The sequence below is a fragment of the Armigeres subalbatus genome, chromosome 2 (assembly GCF_024139115.2).
Source record: "Armigeres subalbatus isolate Guangzhou_Male chromosome 2, GZ_Asu_2, whole genome shotgun sequence".
Classification (NCBI taxonomy): domain Eukaryota; kingdom Metazoa; phylum Arthropoda; class Insecta; order Diptera; family Culicidae; genus Armigeres; species Armigeres subalbatus.
The window spans coordinates 67,389,149-67,399,896 of record NC_085140.1 but is presented as its reverse complement, the minus strand read 5'-3'; positions in this window follow the sequence as shown (position 1 = coordinate 67,399,896).

Here is a 10,748-nt window from a genome sequence, read left to right as displayed (position 1 = left end):
CACCATCCAGAAATCCTAGTGGATGGTGGTGGGTATTGTCTCTCATAAAGCACATAAAACATTTATGTAATTTACTATGTCTGAAACTCGATTTGTGCAGCATGTGATAGATTTAGTTCGAAAAATTTGTTGTGGGGTAACCACTTCCTTCGGTCCAAAATGTCGAAAAGACAAAAGGTCGAAGGTCAAAAGATCGCAAGTCAAAAAATTGTAAGGAAAAAAGGTCGAAAGTCATTAAATTGAAAGGACAAAAGATTGAAATGACAAAAGGTCGAAGGAAAAGAGGGCCAAAAAAATAACAGAAGGTTGAATGAAAAACAGGTAAAAAATCAATTTTGAAATCTGAACAATTAAAATTAAAAAAAAAATATTAAGGTTCCCGTCTGAAGGCGTTCTTGGGCGTTAGAGGGTTACTAGTTGACTTAAAAATGAAACACAAACGTTCACAAATCACGTAACGGAGCGTCCATAAATTACGTACGCTTAGAGGGGGAAGGGGGTCGAACGAAGTGTGACGATCCATACAAAATTTTTAGATGTTTCTTACAAAAAGAGAGACTAAGGGGGAGGCAGGGTTGAAAATTCCCAATTTTTGCGTTACGTAATTAATGGATCTTCCCTAACGCAAATTTTGGCAATTCCATACCCCTCCCAACTTTACAGCGTAACGTAACGGTTTCTATTAATAAAAATAAATGTATTATGTATATTCGTTTATAGTTACTTAAAAACAAATTTCCTGAACAAAAACGTATCATCTTTTGAGCACATAAAAATAAAATTACTGTCATTAGAAGATGATGTGTTGAGCTAAAATAATATATTTTGAATTATCATTTTGATGAAAATGAGAGAAGAACTATTTTCAGGAATTAAAATTAAAGTTAATAAATCTTGGCAATACTTTGATAAAAATCTTGATTTGACAATACATCTCTAAAGAATACCCTGTGTTTTAACAAAAGGAAAATTCTAGAATGGAATGTTTTCAAGTGTTTTTGGTATTTCATATGCGGTATAAAAATGCGAAACTCGAAAGAAAAGGTTATGAAAAAAAGAAAGAAAAGAATCAACAATGAAAATAAGGTTAAACACAAATAAATAATAATGTGCGAAACTCGAATGACAAGCCTTTGATTAAAAGAAGGAAAAATTCAATAATAAAATATAATCAGGTGAAACACAAATAAATATAAATATGCGAATCTCGAAAGAACGGCCTATGACTAAAAGAAGGAAAAATTCAACAGTGAAATATTATCAGGTAAAACATAAATGTGCAAAACAATGGTTGATTAACTCTCGACGTTTTGCCTAATTTTTTCGACCTTCGACCTTCGATCTTCGACTTTTTGGTCTTCGACCTTTTGTCCTTTGACCTTTTCACTTTTGACCTTTTGTCCTTCGACGTTTCTATTTTCGACCTTCGACCTTTTGACTCAGATTTTTTGTTTCGACCATTTGTCCCTTCGACCTTTTGTCCTTTCGACCTTTTGACCTTCGGCCTTTTGTCCTTTGACCTTTTGGCTTAGATTTTTTTGTTTCGATCTTTTGACCTTTCGACCTTTTTTCCTTTCAACCTTTTGACCTTCGACCTTTTGACATTCGACCTTTTGACCTTCGACCTTTTGGCTCAGATTTTTTGTTTCGACCTTTTGACCCTTCGACCTTTCGTCCTTTCGACCTTTTGACCCTTCGACCTTGTGACTCAGATTTTGTGTTTCGACCTTTTGTCCCTTCGACCTTTTGACCCTTCGACCTTTCGACCTTCGATCTTTTGGCCTACAACCATTTTAAATATAGGGGAACCGCTTATTTTTTTCTTATTTTAGTGCGCTTTTTTTTCAGCAGTGAGCACGCATGTTGACAAAAAGAAGCGACAAAATTGCTGCTGTATTTCTTTGTTTAGACCCCTGAGGAAGGCCAAGACCAAAAACCGAAACGTAGGAAGCTAAACCAATGTCTCGTTTCGATTTCTTGTGAGACTGAAAAGCCATTAATTATTGAGTTATTCAGACACAGTCGTTTTAAAGTTAGAAATGTTTAATTATGTTTATTCATGTGTTGTAGGACAAAAGGTCGAAGGTCAAAAGGTCGAAGGACAAAAGGTCGAAGGTCAAAAAGTCTAAAGGACAAAAAGTCGAAAGGTCAAAAGGTCGAAAGGTCAAGGTCGAAGGGACAAAACTGCGTCAAAAGGTCGAAATGAAGAAAGACCTTTTTTTCTTCCTTCTTTATTATTTTGTCTTTCTTTTACCCTCCATTTTCTTTCTTGTTTCTTTTTCCTTCTTCCTTCTTACTTCATATGCTTCTTTCCTTCAATTCTTTCTTCCTTCCATATTTCAACTTCCTTATTTTCTTACTTCTTTCTTTCTTCTTTTTTTCATATTTTCTTCCTTTATTCCTTTTTTAGCTTATTTCCACATTCCCTCTTTCTTATTTCTCTCTCCTTTTTTCTGTCTTTTTCTGTTTTTCTTCATTATTTCTCCTTTTTTTCCTTCTTTCTTTATTTTTTTTCTTTTTTTTTCCTCCTTTCTATCTTCCTTCTTCCTCCCTTCTTTCTTTCTTTTTCCAGTTTTTCAGGAAACAGTTTTTCTTCCTTCTTTCTTCTTTCTTTCTTCACTCTTTCCGCCACTTTCCTTTCTTCCGTCACTCTTCCTTCTTTCTTCTTCCTTCCTTCTTTTTAATTTCTTTCTTCTTTCTTCCTTCTTTTTTCCTTCTTTCTTCCTTTTTTTCTTCCTTCTTTTTCCATCCTTTTTCCTTATTTCTTCCTTCTTTTTTCCTTCTTATTTTTTTCTTTCTTCCTTCTTTCTCCTTTGTACTTCTTTATTTCTCCCTTCTTTGTTTTTCACTTCTCCCATCTTTCTTTCGCCCTTCCCTGTTACTTGCTTCTTCTGTCTACCTTCTTTTTTTTTTGTTTCCTTGTGTCTTCCTACCTTCTTCTACTTTCCTTCTAACTTTCTTTTTCATTCTCTTTCTTCCTTCTTTTTTCTTCTTCCTTTCTTCCGCCTTTTTTCTTAATGTTTCTTTTTCTTTCTACCCTTTTTCTTACTTATTTCTTTCTTCCGTCTTTCTTCATTCTTTTTTTTTTCTTATTTTTTCCTCTTTCTACCTTCTTTCTTCTTTCTTTCTTCTCTTTTCCTTCATTGTTTCTCTTTTCTTTATTTCTTCCTTCTTGTTTCCTTTCTTTCTGCTTATTTTTTTTATTTATACCTTCTTTTTCCCTTCTTCGTTCATTCATTATTTTTTGCTTCTCTTTTCCTTTTTTCTTCTTTCATCCTTCTTTATCCCTTCTTTTTTCCTTCTTCTTTTCATCCTTCTTTCTTCTTCCTTTCTTCTTTTTTTTTCCTTTTTTCTTAATTTTTTCTTATTTTCTTTCTATTTTCCTTTTCTCTTTTTCCATTCACTGTTACTTGCTTCTTTTTTTTGCATCCTTTTGTCTTCTCTCCTTCTTCTTTCTTCCTTCGTCCTTCTTTTTTTCTTCTTCCATCTTCCTTCTTCTTTCTTTCTTTTTTGTTCTTTTTCTTCTTCTGTTCTTCTTCATTCTTCTTTTTTCTTTCTTACCGTATATTTTTCCTAACTCCTTCTTTCTACCTTTCAACTTTTTATTTTTATCTCTCCTTATATCACATTTCTCACTTGTCACTTTCTACTTCTCATTTCTTCCTTTTTACTTTTCACTTCTCACTACACACTTCTCACTCACTACCCACTATTCACTTCACACTTCTCACTTTTCACTTCTCATTCACCTGTACTCATTACTCTTTTCTTACGTCTCTCTTTTCACTACTCATTCCTTGTCTTTTTGTCCTTTCGACCTTTTGTCCTTCGACCTTTTGACCTTCGCCGTTATGATACACATTCGACCTTTTGACCTTTCGACCTTTTCTCCATCCGACCTTTTGACTCTTCGACCTTTTGACCCTTCGACCTTTTGTCCTTTCGACCTTTTGTCCTTCGACCTTTTGACCTTCGACCTTTTGACCTTCGACCTTTTGACCTTCGATCGTTTGACACAGATTCTTATTCATTTGTGTGTATGTTTGAATTTGCGTAAAAATGCCATTCCTTTTCCATGCACTAATTCTCAACAGATTTGCTCGAAGCAGAATCCTGTGCAAAACCAGAATGCAAAAACGTCACACATTTATCAGGAACCTACGTTTATCAAGTTGCATTCGGTACAAAATGTTGTCTTATTGTTTCCTATTGAAAATTTACTTGATAGCACTATGGGCTTAAATGTTATGGTCAACATATTATTATTCATAATGCACGAGGAAGGCACAACTGGATGAATTCGTTAGGATTTTTTGTACCCTCTAGTTTATATTAAACTTTACTTCTTACCGAATTTCTGCTACTCATTTTGAAGTCAAAATATTCGCAAAATATGTTTTAATTTGCGTGCTCGACAATGGTCCTTAAACCATGGAAAAGATAACTGAATCAGTGGCAAATTTTCTGCTTGCTTGTAATTGACGAGAACTCATGATCTGATGCTCTTCAGCGTGTTTTGTGTATCGTCCTGTTCGGGCTTCAATCTGTAGAAGAGCACCCATAGGAATGTTTTGTATTGAAAAGGTAAAACCCTAAGGGGCGATTCAAATATGACGTCCACTACTTTTCGGGATTTCTAGACCCCCGCCCCCCTCTGTCACGCTTTTTTGTATACCTGTACACATGTACTGTCACATAATCTTAGACCCCCTCCCCCCCTAAAACCTGTGACATCGTTTTTGTACGACCCCTAAGGCTTTTTAGACTTTTCCGGAATATGATGGGTCTTTGGAAGATCTCTAAGGAAATCCAAAATCCTGGAGTCCAAAACTCACAGCGACGCAGCAAAGCTGAAATAAAAGTGTGACAGTTGTGCGTTGCTTCCGTATTGGGTGGCTTTCCCTTTAAAACGCGGGTTGATTTAATTTTGGATTCTGAGAGAAGGTATCAATAGGAAACACCTTTTCACGTAGGTAATTTTAACTGCTTCAAATGCTTAGAAAGCTTTAAATTTGATTTATTCGAGATAAGTCAAATTGATCAGTGTTCCATAATTGTGACCACGACAAAATTTTCCCACATAATGGAAAAGTTTAGTATTTCCTGTATAAATCGCTTCTTAATCATTTTTTTTTGTGTCGACATCCACGCTTAAAAGCAATAATTGTAGGTTACTGTTACATTGTAGCAATGACATTGGCGGTATGAACGAATGTGTTGCTAATATTTGCATTAAAACGGTATTGCCGCCATTTTGGACACATATTAAGGTTATTTCGATCGATTGGATGCTTAGTAATTTTGTTCTAATCAAACCTATTCTAGATTGGATATCACATAGCGAACCGAAAGCTTAGATCCTAACGTTGGTTTTCGTGTATTAATATCTACAACTGGTTGGTTTTGTGGCGTGTTAGAAGTAATTGAATGTTGAGAAAGTCGTTAAGCATTCCATAACTGTGGGGGTAGTGTGTGGGACCAACATTATCCCCTACGCCTACTCAAGAGTGAATTGCACGTATGACGATTACGTGCGCGGAGCTGGTGTAGGGTAAGACGGTATAATTGACGATGCCCCCTGGCCCCGTCAGAAAACTAGAACTTACTTAGGTACATACTCAGTTTGCACCTTTGAATATTTGTAAGACCATCATACTACGTGAATGTGGAAGTATTTTTGTGTTACATAATGAAAATAATTGTAAAATTCAAAAAGTTACAGATTTGATGTAACTTTCAATGTTTGTTTGCTTAATACGCTTGCATACTGTCTGCAAAACTAGATGAAAATCGGAACAGTTCCCAGAACATCGGAACAGAAATAATCGAAACAATCAATCGGAAACAGAAACAATCGGAACAGAAATAAACACAATATGAAACAATATGAAATTGTGTTGAAAAGTAATAAGTCATTTAAGTATTGCCTTAGGGGGGAAGCATATTATACCGTTTTACCCTAGCTAGATGAAAATTCTCTTTCCCCGTTTTGACCCATCTCAGCAAATAAGGGAAGATCCATAAACTACGTAACGCAAATATTCATCATTTTCAACACCCCATCCCTTCTATGTCACACTTTTTGTATGAAACATTTGAAAATTTTGTATGAGATATCACACATCAGGGAACCCCCTCCCCTTTAAACTTTACGTAATTTGTGGGTGTTGCCTAATATATCACGAAATCATTTAGAACTTCGTCCACTCTCTTTCTCCCTTTCAAATCATGCAGTAAAAAGTAGAGTGCAATAAAATGGGGGGTCGGTTTCGGACCACTGCTTGCCGGTCGGTTTCGGACCACCCCGACTTTTTTCTCAAAATGACGCGCCGTTCAACAATACCACCTCATACGACCTAATCTAAGTACGTGCAACATAGCTAAGACCATAAGCAATAAGGATAACTTATCGTTCAATTTCTCAATACACGCTAAAAATATTTTACCGATATCTCCTGCAGCCAAAAAATCAATTCAAACACAATACGCCGCACAAGTTTTGACGTTCGCTTTATCTAAGGTTAAATTTGCTCCTTCAGAATACTTCACCTTCTCTCGAGAAAAAGGTTTCTGAAGGGCCAAATGGAATCCAATCGCAGAGCAAACGACAAAACTGAAATAGTGAATAAATGTACAAGGAATTTTTTATTCGTCCCAGTGTGCGTTAGCACCCAGCGTTCGTTACCTGACGCGATGCCACATGGGAGATTAGATGAACCTCATTGACGACAGTGATAACAACAGCGGCCGAGGATTTTGGTCCAGTTTCCTTCACCTTGCCGCTTTTCGCCCGACTGGGTCACCGTATGAGCAAGCAACCTAAGAAAATGTGCTCATATCTTTGAAGTTCGGTCACGCCCAGATTCTGCGATTCATCTATGTGGATCACACAATAGACTAGATGGGTGAAAAATTGTGCATGGCCTATGGATTCATAAAGATGCAACCTAAGTGATTGTAGTCGTTGTGAGAAATTTGGTTAATGACCAATGAACTGGTTATTAACTGTATGAAAAAGATTTAAGTTTAGAATTTTAAATGTATAACTGACACAGAAATGGACAGTTTTCCCAATTTAGTCACAGTATACAGTAGTAATAGAATTGCAGTTTGAGACATTTCGCCAATATTCTGAGGTAAAATATGTAAGAAAATATTCCCTCACAAATATTAAAAAAGGTAACTTACATGAAAAAGGGACTTATATTACTATAGAACTTATGCCATTGCAAACAAAATACACTGACTTTCCATCTTATTTTTTTAATCTGCTGAATAAACAGCGATAGCACACTTCAAGACAAAATTTTAAAAACGACTTATCTGCTTTTCGGTTCAATCAAAGTTAATTGCCTATTTCCGGGGATTAAACCACCCGACTTGGACGTTAATTTACAATGTTATGGAAACTCATATGTGAATATGTACGTTATGTGGAAGATATTGATTTGAAAAATGTATTGAGGTAACCACTTTCCCTTCGATGGGACTCGAACCCATGACCCTACAGTACGCTAGACTGGTGCTTTAACCAACTAAGCTACGAAGGACCTCCGTCGGCCTTCGCAACCTAGCGGCTACTGAACGAGCTCGAGATTCCCAAATTGGACGCATAGTCAAATCACTCGCAATCCATTTCTCAAGCCAATACTTCCACATGTGTATTGTACACGTCCACATTAGAGGAGCGTGAGTATTTAGAATGTCTGGCGGCTATACACATTCTTCATCAGCAACGGTACTGATCAAGTGAGGTTGTGTAAGCATTTGCCAGTCGGTCGTCAAGCTCAGACCCGACCGCATTGCGTAGGCAAGAGCACGCAACTCAGGTTCAGTTCAATCAAAGTTAATTGCCTATTTCCGGGATTAAACCACCCGACTTGGACGTTAATTTACAATGTTATGGAAACTCATATGTGAATATGTACGTTATGTGGAAGATATTGATTTGAAAAATGTATTGGAGGTTATCTGCTTTTGTAAACAAAGATTCAAACGACGATTTGACGAATCTGATAGCTCTCCCACGCAAACCAACACCATCAATAGGTAGATGAAGGATTCCGCTACCTGTTGATGGTGTTGATTTGCGTGGTAGAGCTATAGGATTCGTCAATTCGTGGTTTGAATATTTGTTTACAAAAGCAGATAAGTCGTTTTGAAAATTTTGTCTTGACTTATAGAAAGTAAGGGCATAAAAATGTCTTCTCGCAGTCTGAACATTAACTGTCAGCCAGTATCCGCATTCATTTCTCAAATAAGTAAGAAAAATGAATAGATGATTATTTTTTTTAGATTGAAGCAAAAGCTGGTTTATGTGTAAATCATCCCTGCAGATCTGCTTTACCTAGCCGTCAACCGATTTGTTAACAACACATAAAAAATGAAGAGTGCTATAGCAAAAGTTTCCCACCCATTAATTTCAATCATTGCTCATACATTAGACGAAACTGGCTAAATGAAATTTTTGAATTTAAAATTTCGTTTGCTTCAAAATAGGAAACAATTTTTATTTGTGTTCCATTGTGCGTGTTAATTAATTATCGTTCATTTTGAGAAGGATTGAGACAATGTGGGTCAATGAAATCTTGGGCTATTTTCGTGACGGTACAAAGTTGCTTGGTGGCGTTCGAAACTACTTTTGTGCGTTGTAGATTGAACTCCAGTTTCGAAGCTTCGGAAATAAATCTTTGTTTAGTTTCGAAACTAGATAGAATTTTTTTTATCGCATACCCTTCCTGAGCCACGCAACGCAGGTGGTTCGATGAGGTGTATCACCTTTTTTAAACTTAAATTAATTTGTATTTAGATCAATAAGGCAAAGACAAAGGTGCTGTTTGAAAGAGATGGCGCCACAACATTTAAAGTAAAATGAATTTTCTTGTATGGACAAATCATCCGTTCTCATCAACTACGCATCGCATCAATATGAAAGCTAGGTCAAAAAGCAACAAATAATTTTTAGATTTTTTGTACCCACGACTTGTTTTGCAGTTCTAAACAATAAAAGAGATTTCATTGTACTTCCATACTAAATTCTAGCTGTATACTTTCAATTTCTTCAAGACTGTTCTCCACCTCGTGTGTGTGGAAGGAACATTGAAAGCTTACGATATCGAACAGTAGATGTCACTAGTGTATATGCAATATTACATTAATACAAACACGCAGCAACACCACCTGTCGCCTGATAATGGAAATAATGCAATTATACCATCAGGTGTAGTGACTGTTGTTGAAATGTTTTGAAAGGGCCTCAAGCGGAATTTTTGCTAGAATGCAACTGACGACCTCCTATTCTAGCTTCTAGAGGTGAACCGGTCCAGGGCCAAAATCTCTTAAATAAAGATTGTAGCTGGCACTGGTCGATCTCGGAAAAATGTGCGGCTTAAGCGCCACTCCGTTAAGGGAGACCGCACATTCCTTTTTAATTTGCCCGGTAAGACTCCGCTTAGGGCGAGTCCATTGATTATTTCCGAAAAAGAAAGTGATCGAGCCAGCGCATCTACTTCCTACACCTGAACTGGGTATTTTACCTTATGCAACCAACCAAAACTGTCACGCTACGAACTGTTCCTCCAAAGATCCCGGTAAGACGTCACCCATGCCCAACAAGCGATACAACTTATGCTGTACGTTATTTTCTCATCATCGGAGATTCCACCCGTTTCCGCAAGAGGCGCGACTAGTATGGAAGAGACAACGCAAATACGCAAGACGCCACATTCATTTGCGCCACGCAACACTAATAGGAGATCGTCAGTTGCATTCTAGCAAAAATTCCGCTTGAGGCCCTTTCAAAACATTTTAACAACAGCCACTACACCTGATGGTATAATTGCAATATTTCCATTATCAGGCGACAGGTGGTGTTGCTGCGTGTTTGCATCAATGTGATATTGCATATACACTAGTGACATCTGCTGTTCGATATCGTAAGCTTTCAATGTTCCTTCCACACACACGAGGTGGAGAACAGTCTTGAAGAAATTGAAAGTATACAGCAAAAATTTAGTATGGAAGTACAATGAAATCTCTTTTATTGTTTAGAACTGTAAAACAAGTCGTGGGAACAAAAAATCTAAAAATTATTTGTTGCTTTTTGACCTAGGTTGCATATTGATGCGATGCGTAGTTAATGAGAACGGATGATTTGTCCATACAAGGAAATTCATTTTACTACAAATGTTGTGGCGCCATCTCTTTCAACCAGCACCTTTGGCCCTGTCCTATTGATCGACACGCAGTGACTAAACCATATTTCTAACATCTAAACTGAACAAACTACGTAGGTACTCCATGTATTGCTGGTAATAAATAACAACATTTATTTAGGGAGAATCATGGCCAAAAACAACGAGATTTATTATCTAATCATGCTTGTATTTCGTGGTGTACGTACAACCTTTCTACCTCTAACCTACTCTAGTGCTTTTCTGTGCGTTTCTATTCGTGTTTCTTCTCTGCTTGTGCTACTCCATTCACATTCTTCAATCGACGATGCGGCGATCGATTTAGCTAGCCATGCACCCGGGTGGCTTACACAATAGGGTTGGGGGTATTCCGCAAACTACGTGTACACGTTTTAATTTTAATCCCACTCAACCGAAATGGTTATTGGACGTCGGGACGATTGTCCATCTGTCGTGATTCCTCGACCTATGGTCGGCAAAAAAAACTTCCTCCGAGGCGTCCTCACCGGACGCCCCACTCCACAAAAAAGATCGATTGGAATAGGCGACTCACCG